Genomic DNA, 20,042 nt, shown 5'->3' with positions numbered 1-20,042 from the left:
CCAGTTCTTGGCACATCTCAGCCAACTGGCACCTTGCCAGCCTGCCATAATCCTCCTCTGACATCCTTGCCTGCTCTTCATGACTAACTAGGCTAACAAAAATAATAAAACTATTGTGGTATGAAACTCTGAATGTCTACCATGTGGCTGCTTGAAAGCACAGACACCTTCTTTAGTGATGACTGTTTAAAGGCTACATGAGTTCAACAACCACACCACTATTATCAGTATGTGATGTGGATACCCCACCACTGCCAACCAATATGTGATGTGGATATCCCACCACTGCCAACCAGTAAATATCTGATTACCCACCAGTGGACCAGTAATCAAGCAGCCTCAATCCTCAACACTGGCACCTGTGGGGGACATTCACTGGGAGGATAACAGGTACACACACAGTATTTCCAAATGCAGCTCTTTGCATCAATGCATTTACCCTTAAGAGCACACAGAGACCACAGTCAGTCCAGGGCTGGTTTCTCCCTCTTTCTCCAGATCCCCAATAAGACTCCCCACTGGCACAGCTATAGAGTTGAGTTTTAGCCAGGGTTCCAAGCCAAGTCCCCCAACACTGTCTGTGTCCAACCAATGCTTTGTGTCCCTGCCCAAGTAGCTAATACACACACTCTTGGAGATTTGTTTTGCACACACTCACACACACACACACACACACACACACACACACACACACACACACACACACACACACACACACACACACACACACACACACACACACACACACACACACACACACACACACACACACACACACACACATACACCAGAGAAAGGATGGAACAGGTTTACTAGCTGTGTCCCCTTCTGCCCAGACTATGAGGCAGTTATCACTGCCACCAGAAACCCTAGCCAGCTACCTTAAGGGTCTTCTAAGTGTACCCAATATACTGAGTGAAATTATTAGTAATGCAAATGGTAGTCTGTTTGTGCCTCTGGCTGCATTGAAGTCAGCAACACAAAACCTTCACCCGGACGGCAGGTGCAGAGGCCCAAACAAGTAAGCTCACTCAAATGAAAAAACGTCCATCACCAAAATGGAGAAAAAACATCTTTAATATCAGACAGACTGGTTTCACCCCAAAGAGCCTTTTTCAATGTCAAACACACATGTAAAGAGTACAACCCACTTATAAAGCATGTAGGCACCACCAAATATCCAATTAAAAACAACAAACATAAATAATTCATTATATCAATAAAGTCAAACTTAAATTTTATTTCTCCATTTTGGTGCTGGCAATTTTTTCGTTTGAGTGAGCTTGCTTGTTTGGGCCTCTGCACCTGCCATCCGGGTGAAGGTTTTGTGTTGCTGACTTGGATCTGTTCACTTTGCTGGTGGCGTTTGGAGAGTGTGCATTTCGTGTGGATTGCTCCATGCTTTTAGGCATTATTGGTGCACCTACTGGATGGATTTCATGTTTGTTGACCTTTTCATCAATGTTGGATCTTTTACCAGTCGGGTAAATGTTGGATATTCATGGCATGAAGCATATGGAACTGTTTGACCTTCTTTGGATCCGATTATTTAATTGGTTAATTTTTCCAAGTGCAAGTTTAAACAAGTGGTGTGCCGTGAGGTGACTACTATTCATGTGTTCAAGTTTCATCTATGAATGGTGTTTTGTTTTTGACAAAGCTGTGCTTGAGATTTGGGAGCCATCTGGTCTCTTTTGGTGGGCATAAGCTGCACTTTTTGGCATTTTCTCCATATCTGCTCGGTAGCCCCAATTACCATTATTGATAAAGTGAGTGGACATAAATTCATCAAAACTAAATGGCACGAGATTCTAACCAGAAAAGAAAAAGGTTGGATAATTAGGCTTGGTGGACTTTTTCCCCCAGGTCTAAATGAATATTTATAAAATACACGTTTGATTTCATACATCAGTTTTGCATATGTATATACATATGCTGTTTTTCTTTTTATATTTTATGCATCTATTTTACTTTTGTATGTGATTGGTTTTTGACCTATCATAATCAAATAACATAGTAATAATATGTAATAACTAGGCTTGGTGGATTTTTCCTCCATACGTATACCTGAAAATTTGTTATTTTGTATTTACTTTACTTATATATGTTCACATGCCATTTGCTATATATTATTTACACTATATGTAATAATTCTGTTTCCGTATTTATATGGGTTGTGACATGCTTTACTGAAATTGGTGGAGGGTATGCTTTTTAAATTTGACTTTATTTATATAATTAATTATTTATGTTTTGTTGTTTTTCATTGGTTATTTGGTGGTGCCTACATGCTTTATAAGTGGGTTGTACTCTTTACATGTGTGTTTGACATTGAAAAAAGGCTCTTTGGGGTTGAAAATGGTCTGTCTGATATTAAAGATGTTATTTCTCCATTTTGGTGCTGGCCATTTTTACGTTTGTCTGGCTGCATTGAAACCTGTGAGATAGCATCATTATGGCCTAGCCTATACAATGATTTAATTTCAGATATTTTTCTAAAGTTTGCTGGACTGAGGTTAACCCTTCAGTTTCCCCATTAAAACATATACATTTATGTGTATATGATTTGTGCATACATTTCAAACACAAGCACTTTACAAATACCTTTTCAGCACAAATGTCTGTACAAATCATATACACATGACATACAGTTCTAATATATTTAACAGCAGCATCTTGCATGGATCAATTTGATATTCACAAATAACATATAATTATTTACAAAATTCCAGCTAGCTATGCTGGCAGTACCTCCTTTCATCATAGTTGTTACTAGTGTTTCAGGGAAAAATAAAGAACAAATGCATACCATAGCTCTTGTCACTGTTTGTTGCTAATTTTAATAAAAGGATTTTCAGCTTATCTATAAAAGATGTGGTGGCAGTCCAGCACTAAACCAGATTATTCATCTGTCATTGTTTAAGGGTGAGAGAAATGACAATACTTCATTTTTTACAGAAAAGAAATTATGGAATAATTTACTGATTAATACAGACGTACTGATTTCAGTTTCAAACAGATCTGTACTAGAGACACTAGTGCAGCTATGTCAGGATTTGAAGGGTCAAAGGTTACTGCAGTGAGCAGTTTTGAGTGTAATAGTACTGTACTAGGTATAAGCATGACTTCAGAGTTTCATGTTGTTTCAGACTCCAGTAACAAGATTTTATGGAAAATGCTACAGAATGTACAGTAGTGCACACAGACAACACTTGTAAGAATTTGTGTGCAGTAGATTGTGCAAATGATGTACAGAATTTGAAAAAAATTGTTACAACAGGAACATGCAGATTCATGGGTTAAAGATAAAATAAATTCCAGTTCAGTTGTCACAGCTGAAGTTCAGGCATTCAAGTTACCACATTTTCAGAAACAGTATCTTATTCTCAGAAAAGCAAAGGCAGGTTGGAAAGGAAATTGCAATTCAATTTTATGGCCAGCAAGAAAAAAGGTAACAGTTTCAGGCTAGTACTAGATTTAAAATTGGTGTACGTATTTACCATTGTGGAAGCACATGTTGTGTATAGTATACCAGAAATGACAGTCAAGTTAATTCGCAGAAAAAAAATTACAGTTGCAGATCTGACAAGTGATTTTTTATGTTATTGCTTTGTTTAGCAGACATTGTTATATGGTTGCCACCCATCCCGTTGTCAGCGGGACACTCACGGGTTGAGCTTTCTCATCCCGCTTCCCGCATTCACCAACAGTGGGAATTGCTGTTGCCGTGGAAAAGCCGAAAATACTTCCAGTTTTTCCACAGCAATGTGGCTACATCACCAACCCGGACCTGCAGTTAGAGGGATTCCCTGCTAGGTCCGGGTGGTGTCATTTAAACAGTAATTGGCTGCAGGGATTGGAGGGGGCGGGGATTTACCTAGAAGAGCCCAATAAAGGTTGCAGCTGTAGAGCAGTTTGCTTTAGTGCTCTACAGCTGCGAAGGAAAAAATATCTGAAAGTTCTGCCAGCCAGCCAGCAAAGAAGCTAGCCAGCCAGCAAAAGAAGCCAGCCAGCAAAGAAGCCAGCCAGCCAGCCAGCAAAGAAGCCAGCCAGTAAAGAAGCCAGCCAGCCAGCCAGTAAAGAAGCCAGCCAGCCCACCAGCAAAGAAGCCAGCCAGCCAGCAAAGAAGCCAGCCTGCAAGGGAGCCTGCTAGCCAGCAAGGGAGCCTGCCAGCCAGCCCAGCCACTTGAGCAGACAGAGCCAGTCATCCAACTAGCCATTCCAGCAGGAAGGAAGCAAGCTAGCCCAGCAAAAACTGTGATAGTGGTAAGTACATAACATAGTACTTTGTGGCTTTAGTTATTTAAAATGGGAATATTGTGCTTTATTTAAGTTTTTAATGTTTAGAGGTAGATGGGGATGTAGTATGCAGTATTTAAATCTATGCAGTGGTTATTTTGAGATTTTTGAGTAGTAGTTTAAAATGGGAATATATTGTGGTTTAACTTTTTAATGTTTAGAGATAGATGGGGGTGCAGTATGCAGTATTTAAATCTGTGCAGTGGTTATTTTGAGATTTCTGAGTAGTAGTTTTTAAAGGTATATAACCTGTATGTATATGTAATTGTTATTGTTCTTGGGGGTATGATTTGGAAGCATTACTTTCAAAAGGCTGAACTGTGTGTATAGAAGTTGTTTATTTCTGGTGGGGGGCAGTGAAATATAAATTTAGTGTGATGTATTTCTATTGTCGTAGCTTTTTCTGTGTATTTTCTGTTTGCAGATAGAAAATGTTCGAGCATAGTTTGCACTTTTTTGTGTGGAAATGTGTGCAATTTAATGCTGTTTTCAGGAAGTTAGGATATATTGTTTGGGTAATTTTTCCTGTTAGTTCTTGCAAGTCAATGTGTATGTGGGTACAAGATTACCTTTTGAGGGGGAATCTTAACTTTAATGTAGTATATTTATTATTCTAGTAGGTACATGTTGCCAACTAGCTGAAGCTGTTTCAAGATTGTTTTAATTTATACTTGTAAATGTGTGCATTTGTTTTTTTATGCATTTTTAATAAGGTTAAAATGTCCTGCTTTGCTTGTAATGTGAATATGGGTGTGCTGCCTTTACTTGGGCCTGTTTATTGCATCACTGTGCTGGGTAAATTACTCAATTGCTATGTTTTGAGGTAAAAGGAGCCCATGGAGTCTGCTGTACATTGTATTTTATTTTACTTCTCTTGCAAAAAGTATTTTTAAAAGTTAAAATGTTTACGGACTTTTTTCCTGTTTATTTTTTTTTTGCGGATGCATGCTCAGAAGTTAAAGCAGTGTATTTGAGATTGTGCTAAACCATGTCATTGTTACAGGGTAGTTTGCATTTATAAGTAGCAAAGTTTGTATTTTGTGTTTTAGTGATGTCTTCAATAAACTTACAATGTACTGTTTTCATTATAATCTGATTATGAGCATTGCTGCTGTTGGGCATGTTCATTAATAGATCATTACGCTGTGTAAATTAGTGCCATACATTTCTTTTATCTGCTGTGGTCAAAACCTAAATCAGGTCTATGGTATCCACTGTGCATTTTCATTCACTTTAGTGTTTTTTTGGTTCAGTGAGTGGTGTTTAACTTTTTTTTCTTGAGGGGTGGGGTGAGGTAGGCATGTTCGAGAATATAACATTTACCAAATTTCAGTTTATGCTTTTATCTGTGTTCAAATAATAGTGGCAGAAAAGGTATTCCTTTAGTATTAGTTCTGGCAGAAAAGGTATTCCATTAGTATTGATTTAGTTAATTTCCAGAATGTGACATTTATACACAGCTATTTGAGATGTTGTATATAAATATGTATCACTTTAATGTAAATTTCAGTCACGTTTCAGAATATAACATTTATACTCAGTTATGAGCTCAGTTTAGTACATTTCAGTCAGATTTCAGTCAGCCTCCGCTGAAAAAGGACCTGTGTCCAGTCAGACTTTCCCGGTAATAAATAAAAATAAATAAATAACATTCATACTCAGTTACATGCAATTATATCATACTTGTCTTTAGTTTTAAGGGTAATGTGACAGAATTATTTGTGGAAGACTTATTAAGATAAGTTATCTAAAGAATAAGTAGTCGTAGTTATTTAATATACTCAAGGCATAACAGGGCAGGCTTAATTTGTTAATTAACTTACAGAATACAGAGCACATTACCTAATAATTATTGTACATTAGACAGAAACTTAAAAAGACACTGACAGGGTATGCAAAGGTATAGATCTGAAATACAGACAGCAACAGTTTTTTAGTAAAGGTACTTCTGCTATTACAGCACATCAATATTTACAGGACATTTAAGACACAAATTCAAAAGGCAGACATCTATTACAGCACATAGAAATTAAAAAGGCAAATATAATTATTTGTAACAAATCTAGCTGAAGATTTACAGAAACAAGTTAATACGTAACTATGCTTCAAGATGTATATATTATAGGTGTAAAAAAGAGAGTTTACCAGTTATAACATGTTAAATAATTGTCCAGTTATAATTAAATTATAACTTCAATCCAAAGATTTTTAAATAATTAACAGACCATAGATGTTCAAGTGACACATAGTGGTCAAAATTAAAATTGCAAGTTTATTTACCAGATAAAAAATTATAACTGTTGTATTAGTTCTAGTGATCATTATAGTATCCTTTGCAGACTATATTATTAGATTTATAAAGTAATTATAGAAGTAAATCCCATTTCAGTAATTTCAGAGATAATTTTTACAGAATAAACCCTACATAAATACAATTAGTAGAACAGACCTTGCATAGGCCTGAAAATATAAGGTTAGGCCTGTTTCTTCATATTATATTTCATATTTTAAAGTAACTACATAAATAGATACATGTGTTCAGGTATCTCAGGAGAAATTGTAAAATAAGATTTCATTTAAAATTATTTTGTTAGACATAAATATAGTATTCTCTTTGCATAGACCTAGAAATGCAGCCATATTAAAGCAGACATATATCTTTCATTTTATATGCAGATTCAATAGAAAAGATTTTTTCCATAGTCTTCAAGTCAAGAATACTGAGAAGAATAAAATGTGCTAACAGAATGTGCAGTACACTGAGTACAGACAGATCTTGTTAGATGGAACTAGGCTTGGGAACCAAGGTTAAAGAGTCATGTAGAAATCTACAGCATTTTGGGATTATTAGCAGCTACTTCAGACACAGTTTAGTTAGCTCGTTCTGACTGATAAGCAGAAAGTCATTGCACTGCAGTACTATGGCGTTTGGTACAGACACTCGAGATTGAGTGCAGAGGTCAGGTCAGATACCCAGAATTCCAGAATATTAATTATATTATTCAGAAAGAAAAGAATATGAGTGCAGAAATTATGGACAAAATAACAGTCTGAGTACAGAATTTACAGACAGTATCATGAGTGCAGAAGATGCAGACTATTTCAGTTTATCAACACTGTTATTGGAGGCGGTAAGATTTGATATGGATATTACCGACATCTTCTTCCACTGTACATAATAAAGCATTCTTAACTGAACTACAGTGTATGCAGACTTTTATTCTGAAAGGTACAAGAAGATTTAGCACATAAAGGAGAGACTGGCACTTGTTCAGCACAGTTTTGGGCAATTAATAGATGAAGACATTCATCCCAGCCTTATTCCAGTTTTTGTCCCTTATTTCTAGTTCATTCCAGTATTCTAAAGTCCTGTCAGTTCTTACACAAATAAACTTAACTTCTTTTTGCTCCAGTTTGACTTCTGCTGCCATTACAAAACCCCTGTACCACTTACTTTCAGCTCCATAGAAATATATGCTCTATCTATCCTATCTTATACAGAAAACAAGAAGTAACAACCCCCATGGTGATGTACTCTTTTCTAACCACCTTACCAGCTTCTAGAGTAAGCTCTCATTGGGCATTTGCTGTTGTAGTTTACTCTCCAAATTCAAAATAAAATTGAACACCAACTGTATGTGCTTTAATTATCCATCATAACACACAGGATCCTAGGATCATAGGATCATGGGAGGTTACTAGGCTAACAACCCCAGGGCCCTTACAAGCCTAGCCAAGTTCAACCTATGTTCCCAAGGGTGTCTGGTTCAAGCAGACACTAAAATCCGAACCTATTGCCCCTGTCCAAGAGGGACACAAGTGGAACCCTAGGGGTGAATTTCTGGTTACCCAGCCAGTCATCAAATTATGCTTAAATAGGGTAAATGAGGGGCTTTGTTTAACATGAATAGGAAGCTTGTTCCAAAGTTAGGTCAACCTCTGTGAGACAAATCTGTTTCTCCAGCAAGTTCTGTTGATGTCATATACCAGGTTAAGATCCTTTGAGAGAATGACCTGTGTGCCATTTGACTTGCAAATGTGCAGCATCTCCATTAAAGGTGGATCAGAGATTGCTCTATATACAAGCCACAGGTCACCTCTGAGCAGTCTGTACGACACAGTGTAAAGTGACAATAGTTTCATTCTGTCTGCATAAGACAGATCTTAAAGACCCTGAATTTTCTTTGTAAGGAACCTTTGTGATCTCTCCAATTGCTGCAGGTGTTTGGAAAGGAACATACCAAAGGGAGCATTGTATTCTATTATTAGCTAGATGAGGGAAGAGTACAGGAGGGTTATAACCTCTTTTTTCCTGGAGGCAATGCCCTTGCTAATGAGATGAGCAATATAAAATGCCCTCCGTACCACTGTGGACACATGGTGATGGAAGTTAAGGTTGCTGTCGACCTATGCGCCCAGATCCCTCACCACTGACTATGTGTTCAGGATATTGCTATTGATGTTGTAGTTTGCAGGAACATCACCCTTGCCAAAGTGGATGATAATACATTTTTTTGCATTAAGTTTTAGACCATGACTTTGGCACCAGTCATTAGTTTGTGTAAGGCTTTGTTGTAGGATGTTAACATCACTAGGGGTTTCAATGATCACTACCAGTTTGCAGTCATCAGCAAACATTGTCAAACACAGTCCTTTAGTTTTAGCCTGTATTTTGGAGAAGTAGATTCCAAACAGTAGGGGTCTCAGAACCAATCCCTGTGGAACACCACTGGTTATGGGTCTACTGGAGGAGGTAGAGTCCCATATTTTGACTGTATGAGTTCTGTCAGTGAGCCAGTTTTGCAACCCACCTCACAATATATGGATTGATATCCAGCTGTGTGAGTTTATCAATGATACATGAGTGGGGGAGTGTGTCAAAGGCCTCGGCTAAGTCTAGGTAGGCCTTATGCACAGGTTTGCCCTCATCTAGGGCTTTGGTGATTGTCTTGAAGACATCCACCAAGTTTAACAGGCATGATCTCTGGAATTATAGACAAACTCACTAAACTAGGTATAAATCCCTATGTCACAAGATGGGTTGCCAACTGGCTCACTGACCGAACCCATACTGTGAAAGTAGCAGACTCTAAATCCAACTTCAGACCAGTGACAAGTGGAGTACCACAGGGTTCAGTCCTAGGTCCTCTCCTGTTTGGTATCTACTTCTCTGAAGTACAGGCTAACACAGAAGGTCTTTGGCTAGCAAAGTTCGCAGATGACTGCAAACTAGGAGCCATAATCAAATCTAATGATGTGGACGTCCTACAAAAGGGCCTCACTGATTTAGATGCCTGGTGTCAAAGCCATGTCCTCAAGCTCAATGCCAAAAAGATCATTGTCATCCCTTTTGGTAAAAACTCTGTACCCATGAACTACCACATAGGCGGTAGTCTACCTAACACCGAAAGTGTGATAAGAGACCTTAGGACACATAGGTTCATAGGTTAGTACTAGGCTAATTGCCCCTTGTGGGCCATTTTAAGCCTAGCCAATTACCCCATGTGAGAATCAAACCCTGCACCTTGTGTTTGCCAGGTAAACACCGTAACCATTATGCTATCCTCCCACCCTGGACAGTAGTCTCTCCTTTGATAATCACATCGCCACAGTAGTCAGGAAATCCTTCTACGTGGCACACCTCATCACAAAAGGTTTCTCATCCAGGAAAAAAGAGGTCATTGTTCCCCTCTACTCATCACTCATTAGACCCATTATAGAGTACAATGCCCCTTTTGATATGTACCTCACAAGATATCTACAACTGGAAAGGCCACAGAAATACCTCACAAAAAGGATTACCAGCCTCAAACAGATGCCCTATGCAGACCATCTCAAAAAACTCCAGCTTTACTCTGTTGCATATCGCCTACTCAGAGGCAATCTCTGCCTAGCATACAAAGCTATGTCAAACCCAGAGCTGTTGGACATACTTCACATAAAGAAATCCCAGTCCCTCTGAGCTACACGCTCTAGGGACCTAAACCTTGTCACCACAATAAACAGAACATGCTGGAGGGATAGATTCCTATCTCAGAGACTTCCCATACTCTGGAACAAACTACCTATCTATATCAAACAAAGCTCCTCATTAGCACTCTTCAAGAAAAATCTTGATGATTGGATGGGAGATAGGAAATTCACCCTGGGGATCACTTTTGTGGCTCTGCTTGACAGGGGCACAGGCAAATAATTTTCTTGGGTGGCAAAAGCCAGGGTACCATTTGGCTAGGCTTATATAGGCCCTAGGGCCAATAGCCTAGTACCGACCTATGAACCTATGAACCTATGATCTCCCCTTGACAAAGCCAAACTGGGTGGGGTTGAGTGTTTGGAGATTTCTTATATCTTTGTCAATAAGGTCCATGGTGATTTGTTTCATGACCTTGCAGATAAGGCAGGTCAGGCTAATGGGTCTACAGTTCCCAGGGTCCATGAATGTACCCCCTTTGTGCTATGGGATGACAGTAACTGTTTTCTATTCCACTGGGATGAAGCCAGTGCTTAGGCTTCATGCTATCTTCCTCTCCTTTCTCAGAAAGTGTCCATTGTCTATTGCCAAAATTTCCCCAACATTAACACACTTCCTTTGTTAGCTTCTCCCTCATTGTCACTCTGTTGCCTTCATTATAAGGTCATTGTTTCAGTCATAAATAGACTATGTCTGCTTCTGCACATAATGAATGTTATTTTCTATCACTGATGTGAAACTGCCTTTTTCATTACCATTCCGCTGAATGCATGAGCTCTCATTCTAAATCATCATTGTCACTATATATGCTATGCAGTCAAGATTTTGCTTATTGTGCTTTGTGTATATGGCATTTCATTTCTTCACTGATCTGGTTACTTATTCATGCTAAATTGTTCAGCCCTTTTATATATGCAAACATGCACACACTGTTCAGACCTGTGATTATCTTTATGCATTGCTTTCTTAGGTAATTCATGTGTTTATCCTTCATTCTGTTTGTACTCATAACTTCCAATGCTGCGTCTTCAGTCTTTTGACAAAATCAAGTTACAGCCTCACAGTTCAGAAAATTTTCATATATTTAGAACCATAAGTATTACTAGAGAAGTTCAAAATGGGAAACTAATACACACAGACTAACCTTTACAGTGGTAGCAATTAAGGTCTTAAATTGTATTTTATAATCCTCTATTCAACATAGTAAATATCAATGTTCATAATGTTTTCTCAATACCTTAAAATACCCAAGTAATCATTCAACCTGCACAAATATTTTCAGCAATATTTCAACATTTTTCATCTAGTTGTGTGTTTTCATATCAAGCTAATCAGTTCTGCCTGCGGAGTTTGGTTCTTGAGTTATGTATAGAGAATTATGAACATTATGACAATATAAACAACATATGGGTATTATTCAATATCTCTTTGGCAACACTAGACAAGGGTGAAGTATCAGTGCAGGTGTATTGCTATCATAATAATACTTTAAGATTAAATCTATCAGTATCTTGTATGTAGCATGGTTTTCAACTTACCAGTCTGAGCAGGAAAAATTAGATGCCTAGCACCATCACTAAACTGATCCCAGAGAAACATTTGGTGGCATCACTACTGTTCAATACATTGCTGTCTTAGGTTGTTTAGTTCATATGTGAGCATTATTTACGCATTTATGCATATTATGAAGGATCATGATTGGGTTTCGGATCATAGCATCATCGCCCACTTGTTATGTTCTTGACAAATGGATGTGGAGAAAATCACCTTGAGAATGAATCTTGAGAGGTGAATCTTAACAATTATGTTGAGAACACATAACCAGTGGGGTTGACTGAAAAAGGTATAATTATTCGTAGCACATGCAGCTTTAGATACTCTGATATATTATGAGTTACAAAGTAAAAATAAATGTATGAGTGTGAAGTGTTTTAAAGCTTTAAATGCTGTAATACACTTAATGTTGTACACAGACAGAGGGAAGCTAACTATGCCTCTGAGGGATCAACAGCTTAATGAACTGTTAGACACCTCTCTGTTACACTTTTTATATGTGGCAGTGTGAAGTATATTGTGGCATTTGAAGCCATTACAATTTTTTGACATTGTTTTATGCTGTGATTTTCCATGTGACTTGCAAGCAATAATTCCAATAGGGTGTGTGTTACTGTGTAAATAACTCACGTCTAGGGATGTTTTGTGGCCTGATGCCACAGGCAGAGCACCTCCACACCCCCTGGAAAGGCATTATTTACACAGTAACATACATCCTTGGGGGTATAACTGCAACTAGATAAGGGGCTATCCATTAAATTGTTTTGTTTTATTTATTTATTATTACTATATTATTATTTCTTTATATTTTTGATGTAAAATAGTTCCTCCACCTATGGTTTCAGACTTGCTCTAGTATATGTAATTGTTGTTGGAGGAAGTATTTCACAACCAAAATATACGTTATGTAATTATTTCATGTCTATACACATATATACACACATTTAGAAATACAGGCAGACATATACACACACATGTATATAGAAACAAACACATTCTCTCTCTTTCTGTCTCTGAGACACACACGCACATGCACACACACACACACACACACACACACACACACACACACACACACACACACACACACACACACTACAACCACTTTCACCCTCAGAATCATCCATCCACAATGCCTATTATTTAAAAAAGACAATGCATTGTGGCTCTATTTCTACTTCCCTATCCCCTTCCACTTTCCTCTCCCACTCTACTGTTCCCTGATTTTGTCTATATTGCCGTGCTGTGTACTTAATTCTTGGTAATTTGCTGAGAATTAAAACAATCAATACTGCCAGAATTTAAGAGTTATACCTCTACGTTGATTGACTGCCCGTTGCAGTCAGTGTTCTGTCTCTCTTGTAAATCTCTTACTCTCTTGCATACACTTTTACATATGAAAGCATGCGCGCACTGACACACACAGGCAGAAACACATGCACACATACACAACACACACACACACACACACACACACACACACACACACACACACACACACACACACACACACACACAAACAAATACACACAGACACACACACACACACACACACACACACACACACACACACACACACAAACCACATACACTTTTTATTTAATTTACTTTTTATTTGTACTTTACACTTCCTAAACAACAAAGCATTGTTTAAAGAGTTTAAAAATGGCAGCCATTTGATTATCTTTCTACTGTCCAAGCTTCTCAGCATCTTTATATACTTCCATGAAGCAGCAGATTTATTTTTGAGTGAGCATTACCTGTACATTACACACTGCTGGAGAATGTTTGTTCTCCAAACAGACTGACGATGTACAGGTCTCAATTCCCTAATGCAGCATAACACCTCTGAACATATGTAACAAGCTTATCTTTTTGCCAGTTTCTGAGCATGGTCAGTGCACCCTTTTACTATATTGTAATTGGTGTAATTGTCATGCAACTTAATATGAATGTTTAATTCATATGTGAGAACTGTTTATTCTTGTATGCATTTTCTTGTAAATATTGCAATTTTATATATTTTATTTCATTCTGTGTGATTGCTAATCATTGTACTGCATGTGAATTTGTTTCAGGGCTTTCACCGAAAATGGACCTCAGTCTTGTTAGATAAACTGATTCACAAAACATCAAGAAATGTAAAAAAAGGCATATATCAGCTTCTCTAACCCCCCCCCCCATCATTCTCCATACCTAACTTTTTTGTAAAACACAGTGTGGCATTTTGTTTAATTTTAATTCAAGGTAAAGCATCACCTCTTTTGTTTTTCATTGAATTTCCTTGTTTTGTTCTACTCTGATGAGCTTAGTTAACATTATTACTGTTCCGTTTGTCCCCTGGCATAGTTTCACTCTTATTTGGTTTAGTTAACTAAATTCAAGACAAATAGTAATAAAAAAAGAGAAAAAAGTGATGTCTTCTAGCTTTTTATTGTTTCTTTGGTGTGCATTGCTTTGCCTTTATTACTTCTTATTGGAGATGTGACCATATGACCTACTGTTTTCCTCTATGGGATCTTAGCTCCAATGTTCCTGAATTTGTTCTTGTTTCTTTCTAGGTACTGTCTCTCCTTCTCCTTCTCCCCTTTTTCCCATTCTGTCCATCATTTCTCTGCAGTCTTTGTCTATTCTGTTTTCTGCGTGGGCTGTGACTCCTCAAATTTTACACAGTGTGTTATTTGGTTCTGCTTCTGTTCTCTGTTTTATATGATTATTTTGCTTCTAGCAACACTTGTGATTTACTCTAGTTTGGTGCCTTGTTTCTTCTTTGTTCAGTTTATCTTTCTTCTGCTGTCTTCTTTATCTGTTCACTTCTTGTGATTCTTAAGCTCACATCTAGTCATGTGCTGATCCTTTCAATTTGTTCTGACCCTTCCTTTTGTTCTTCAACAAGTTTTGGTATCGGTGGTTTACTGAAAAGCAATCAATAGTTCATAAGCAGTGGAAAATGTACTTGGTCTGAATACAGAAAAAAAATCACAAAGGTCAAGCTTTTGTATTTTAGAAGTTGTGCTGTTCTTTGTTGTGTGAAAATATAGTTTGCAAGGTGCTGACCCATAGTTTCTGTAGCTTCAAGATTTTTATAGGTTCAAACAAAAAAGAACACTGATGTATGGAAAAAAATCTAACCCAAATGATAAAAAACATACTGGACTATCCAAAAAGAAAGTGCTTGTTTTAAGTACTCTAACTTTAATATCTCCACTTTTCATCATTTGTGCATGCTTTTATTCATATCCAGGCATTATACTGTTATAAAATGTTTTATGGAGAGTAACATAAGCTGTGTGATGCCCTTAAATTGGGCAGTCCTTGGCAGTACTGAATATTTTGACTCTGGTCTTTGGTGAAATGAAACCCTTGGGAAAGGATTTCATGGGTGTCCTGGTCTTAGACCATTTAGATGACTTTTTCCTTGTTTTTCCTTACTGTGTTGTACACATTAGATTGTTCCTGCATTGCTTCAATATATCATAACTATCAATGATTAAACCATAATAAAGGAGGAGGAAATCATCAAATTAAGCCAGAGCCCCCCCCCCCCTCGAAGCCATTGGGCTCTTGATGATCTAAGCTACATTTCAGAGATTTTTTTAAAAACCTTTTGAGACAAAGATGGCCGAACTAAAATTGCAGCTAAAGAAAGAAAGAAATTCATTCTTACTCTTTTATTTTCATCCTGCATCCTTTCATAACTCACTAAATGGTCAGCACTGCAGTGTAACAATTGTGGGGAAATAATATAATTAAGCTGATAGTCTGGAGGCTGTTTGGGCCAGAAGCTTTGGAATTCTAGATGCTGTGAGGTACATTTTAGACATTTTCTCCCATCCCTTTGTTACAATTATGGCCTGGACAAAAATCATAACTAACTAAAAAGTTCAGTCTTATAGGTTCATAGGTAAGTACTAGGCTAGCTGCTCTTGTGGGCCATTTTAAGCCTACCTAATTTCCCTTTTATGTTCAAAATAACCTATGCTATTTGGCTATAGATTGGCCTTACCTATCTCATGGTTGATAATTATATATTACCCCTAAAAGGAATAACTGTGATCATACCATAGATATTTTGAGGTGACCCATGCATGGGATAAAAATATTATTTTTTTCTTTCACGGAAGAAATAAGTTGTACCCAAGGTTTAATGATCATTATTGACAAAAAAGTTATTAATAATAATCTGAGAATATAAATGCTTGTAAAAATATGTGAGTCATATCTTAGAAAAGTGTTTATCTCCCTATCAAAAGGAAAAAAAAAAGATAGTCACCTTCTCTATATCTTTCTGATGTTAGATTGGGATGAAACTAAATGAATACATGGTCTCAGTCATATATTTCAAGTTGCTGTTGTCACACATCATACAGCTTGCCTGTTTACCCCCCCCCAAAAAAAAAAGACAGCTACCATCTGCGTATCCATCTGACAAGCAAAATATAATAACATAGTTTAAGTTCCTAACAAATGTATGTTTACAATATGCCAACTTACCCCTACCTCCCAAAGTTAGCATCTGTATACATTTCTAGTGCTCCTCTGTAAAGGTGGCCTACAACAAACCTGGGTAGTTGAAGTCCTATCAGCCTTACAAGCCTCATGTGTGAAATGAAAAGAGAAAAAAATTATCACAGTCACCTATTCCAACCTGTAGCTCCTAGACAGTACACTGCCCCTACATAAGCTATAGCGATGTTGTGTGCATACCTGTGAGGAATGATTGTGTAAAAAGCTAAAGAAATAATGATCGCACTGTCACAGACCCACAAAAGCCCAGTGACCTAAGGTTTACTCGTGAAGAAAATTCAAGAAATAATGACCTTACTTTCCCCAGTCCCAAACAAGATGTAGTAAACTTCTGTGTTTACCTCTGAAGTTTGATTGCAAGGAGAATTTAAGAAATAATAATCTCACTGTTGCCAGCCCCCACCAACCACAAACACAAGCTATAGCAATCTTATTTGAACACTTCTGAGCAGGGCCAGTTATAGTCCAGGGATGAAGCCCTTAATAAGCCTGTGTCAAACCACTTTTGCAACTTCTGCTGCCAGGATCAACACTTCAATTAGACTTTTTTCTGAAGTCCATCTGAAGTATTTAACAGTCTGAATCAAGTGTTTAACAGCTTCTTACCACACCTCTGTGGTTGTCGCTCTCGACAACACCAAGTGTGTTACAGTACTACAGCACTTTTTTTCTCTAGTTTTTGAATATATGGCTACTGAGTTACATACCATGTAAGTACAACATTAGCTTCATTTGTACGTTTCTATGAAATTTCTATGTAGTCATTCCAAATGTAGTTTATCCTTACACTAAATGCATCTTCTGTCATAGATATGCTTCCATTACAGTAGACTGATAAGTACCTCTTTTGCCTTCTCCCCTGCAGCCTTCAGCAACTTCCTGCATACGTGGTTGAAGTTAAATTTATCAGCCAGAAGATTTGCTTTATCACCCTAGTCAGTGAAGGTTGTGCCATTTACCACCAGTTCTGCAAACTGCTGGATGTTAACCTTTAAGGTTCCTAACATAGCTGAAGAAGGCCTTGTGGTTGTCCTTAGCCTAGGAAGCTATCCTGACCCCGTAACTGGCCTTGTTGGACCTTATTAGACCTCTTAGTTTCTTGTTTATTTGAATCAGAGAGAGCTCTCTGATTTTTTTCTATGAGAGTTGCTCTTTCTGATTTTGGCCATGACTTCTTTTTCTTTTGTTATATAGCCTGTTAAGGTGAGGATTCCACCAATGTGGTTTATTTTTTGGTGTTAAATCTGGGCCTACTTATGGTCATACCTCACAACTGTCCTGATTTTCGCAGAATGTCCAGATTTTTGCCTCATAATTTTAGTGTGCTCCTCTTAAACCTTGTGGTTTTCTTGAAAATCATTGAGGACTGAATTCACTAAATAATGATAACCATTTAAGTTTCAGGCTTCATATCCTTCAGAAAATGTATGGTAACACAAAATGTTTTATTCTAACAACTTGCTAAGTTTATACAAGCAAGATTTAAAAAAATGTTCTTATTTTTGGTCCTTTGTCCCCCCATTAATTTTGGCATTGTACAGAGTTCTTTTGCTACAAAGTTTAGAGGTATCTTTTTGTCTCTGACTTCTCTAACAACTCTCTTATATTTCCATTCTTCTTTTCTACAAAATATGGTCTGTCCCCTACTATTTTTGCAATTTCTTCATTCCCCATTAAAATCTTCCAATTACTTTTAACAATATTTTTATAGTGACAGTGTCAACACTCATATCAAGACAAAATTTAGATTCAGACCCTGATACACAATTCACTTCTATTTTGTCATTGTTAGTTTTTTTACTAACAAATCCATATGTTAATATAGGTGGAAAGTCATTTTGTCTTCTGCCTATAATCTCATTGGCTGTATCTTCCAGAAGCTTTGATAAGTAGCCTCTATCCAAAAATAATCTCTTGATAAATTCTACTTCTATCAAAAAATCTACATCTTCATTAACCATGTTTGAGGTGCCAACAAACTGGCTGGGAGGAATATTCCTCTTAATGTACACCTGGTGTCCACTTTTAAAATGGACATAGCTGTTACTAAAAGTATTTTTCTATGAATATTAGAAATGACATTAACATCATTCCATTCTAAATCAATATCTAAAAAAATTTACTTTACAACCAAAATTTCCTACAACAAATTCCAAAAATGTGGAACTATTATTCATCTCACTTATAAATGTACAAAGTTCAAACCCTTGTTTAAAATCACAAAAAATAAATTGTCTACAAACCTACAATAAAATATTTTTTTTTCATATGTAGGAATGTGAACCAACTTTTCTTTTTCCCACCAACCTAATACTAAGTTAACATTAGCCCCCATAGCTACTCCTTTCTTTTGTTTATAAAACTTATTAAAATATGAAATAATTGTTGGACAATATAATGTCCATCAAATATCTGTAAAGAAAAACTTGATTTGTGTCACAATGACCATAATTATGCAAAAAATAACATAAATAATCACTACCTTCTTCTATTGGGATAGAGGTATATAATGAAGATATAGCCACTGTGACTGTAATAAATGAGGGAACTGACTGCATTTGTCTTATATTAGTAAAAAAATTTTAATATTATTTAAAAAATCCCAAGAATCAGTAATATAGGAATCCAATTTCTTCATTAATGGGTTACAAATAAAATCCAAATATAAAGAAATATTTCCTGTAACGCTACCAGATGCAGAAACTATAGGTCTAAAGGGTGGGTTTTGAATATTTTTGTGCAATTTGGGGATACCAAATAGTACCCCAGTTTTAGGTTCCTCAAAGCACAAAAATTATACAATTCAAAATCTATGTCACCATTCATAAGTAATTCATATAATTTATCAGACACGTTCTTATGACTTTTTAATACATCATAGTTTCTTTCTTCAAGATATTGATCTGTATTATTAAATATGATTTCAATAGCCTGATTGTAACATTCCTGCTTCATTATCACAATCCCACCCACTTTGTCTGCCTTCATTTAGCGTAAATGCTTAAACTTTCGTAACTTATTTAAAGCATTAATCTCAGAACAATTTAAATTGAAAAATGTATTCTTAACATTTTTAGTAAACCATTGTCTTATTTCATCTTCACAGCAACTTTCAAAAATGTTTATAGTGTGATGCAATATAGGATTAAAACTCAACGGTTTACACAAATGTTTCTTGATAGTCATAACATTCAAAATAAATTGCAAATTCAATTTCCTGGTGTATAATTTAAAATCAATTACAGTCCTTGACATATTAGTATGATGACTAGGTATAAAATGTAATCCTAAGTTCAAAATTTTAAAATGAGCATCATTTAAGTTAACATCAGATGAATTATACACATTATCAAAAATGTTTTCAATATGTCCATTTGCATTAAAATTTAATGCTTCTTGTTGTGGCTTCTTCCCCTGCTACTCGTATTGTAGCTTTGATTCCGCTGCCTTAAAAAATTGGTAGATCAAGTAGATTTATTACCCATTTCTTTTAAAGTAGTCACATTATTAGGTAAACATGGTAACTCAGAAAAATCTTGATTTGAAACTCGTGTAGATGTTCCTGCATCTCCATTACTACTCAGCTTCCCTTGTCACATGATGGGGGGAACTCCTTTAGTAACCTCAGCACCTGTTCCATTTAAAGTGATATTCTGCTGATTAGTATCATCAGTTCATGGACAATCCATTA

General features: G+C 36.7%; 1 long non-coding RNA gene across 1 annotated transcript in view; it reads right to left on the bottom strand.

Moving 5' to 3' along the window:
* Positions 1-14,241: 14,241 nt before the first annotated feature.
* Positions 14,242-20,042, bottom strand: part of LOC122794766 — a 151,205-nt gene continuing 145,404 nt past the window's right edge. The window contains exon 2 of the long non-coding RNA XR_006363693.1: positions 14,242-14,739. This is a non-coding gene — a long non-coding RNA (uncharacterized LOC122794766). The remainder of the gene's footprint in view (positions 14,740-20,042) is intronic.

The sequence above is a fragment of the Protopterus annectens genome, chromosome 2.part1 (genome assembly GCF_019279795.1).
Source record: "Protopterus annectens isolate FY-2018-M chromosome 2.part1, PAN1.0, whole genome shotgun sequence".
NCBI classification, from domain to species: Eukaryota; Metazoa; Chordata; order Ceratodontiformes; family Protopteridae; genus Protopterus; species Protopterus annectens.
This window is presented reverse-complemented; position numbering and strand designations above follow the sequence as displayed.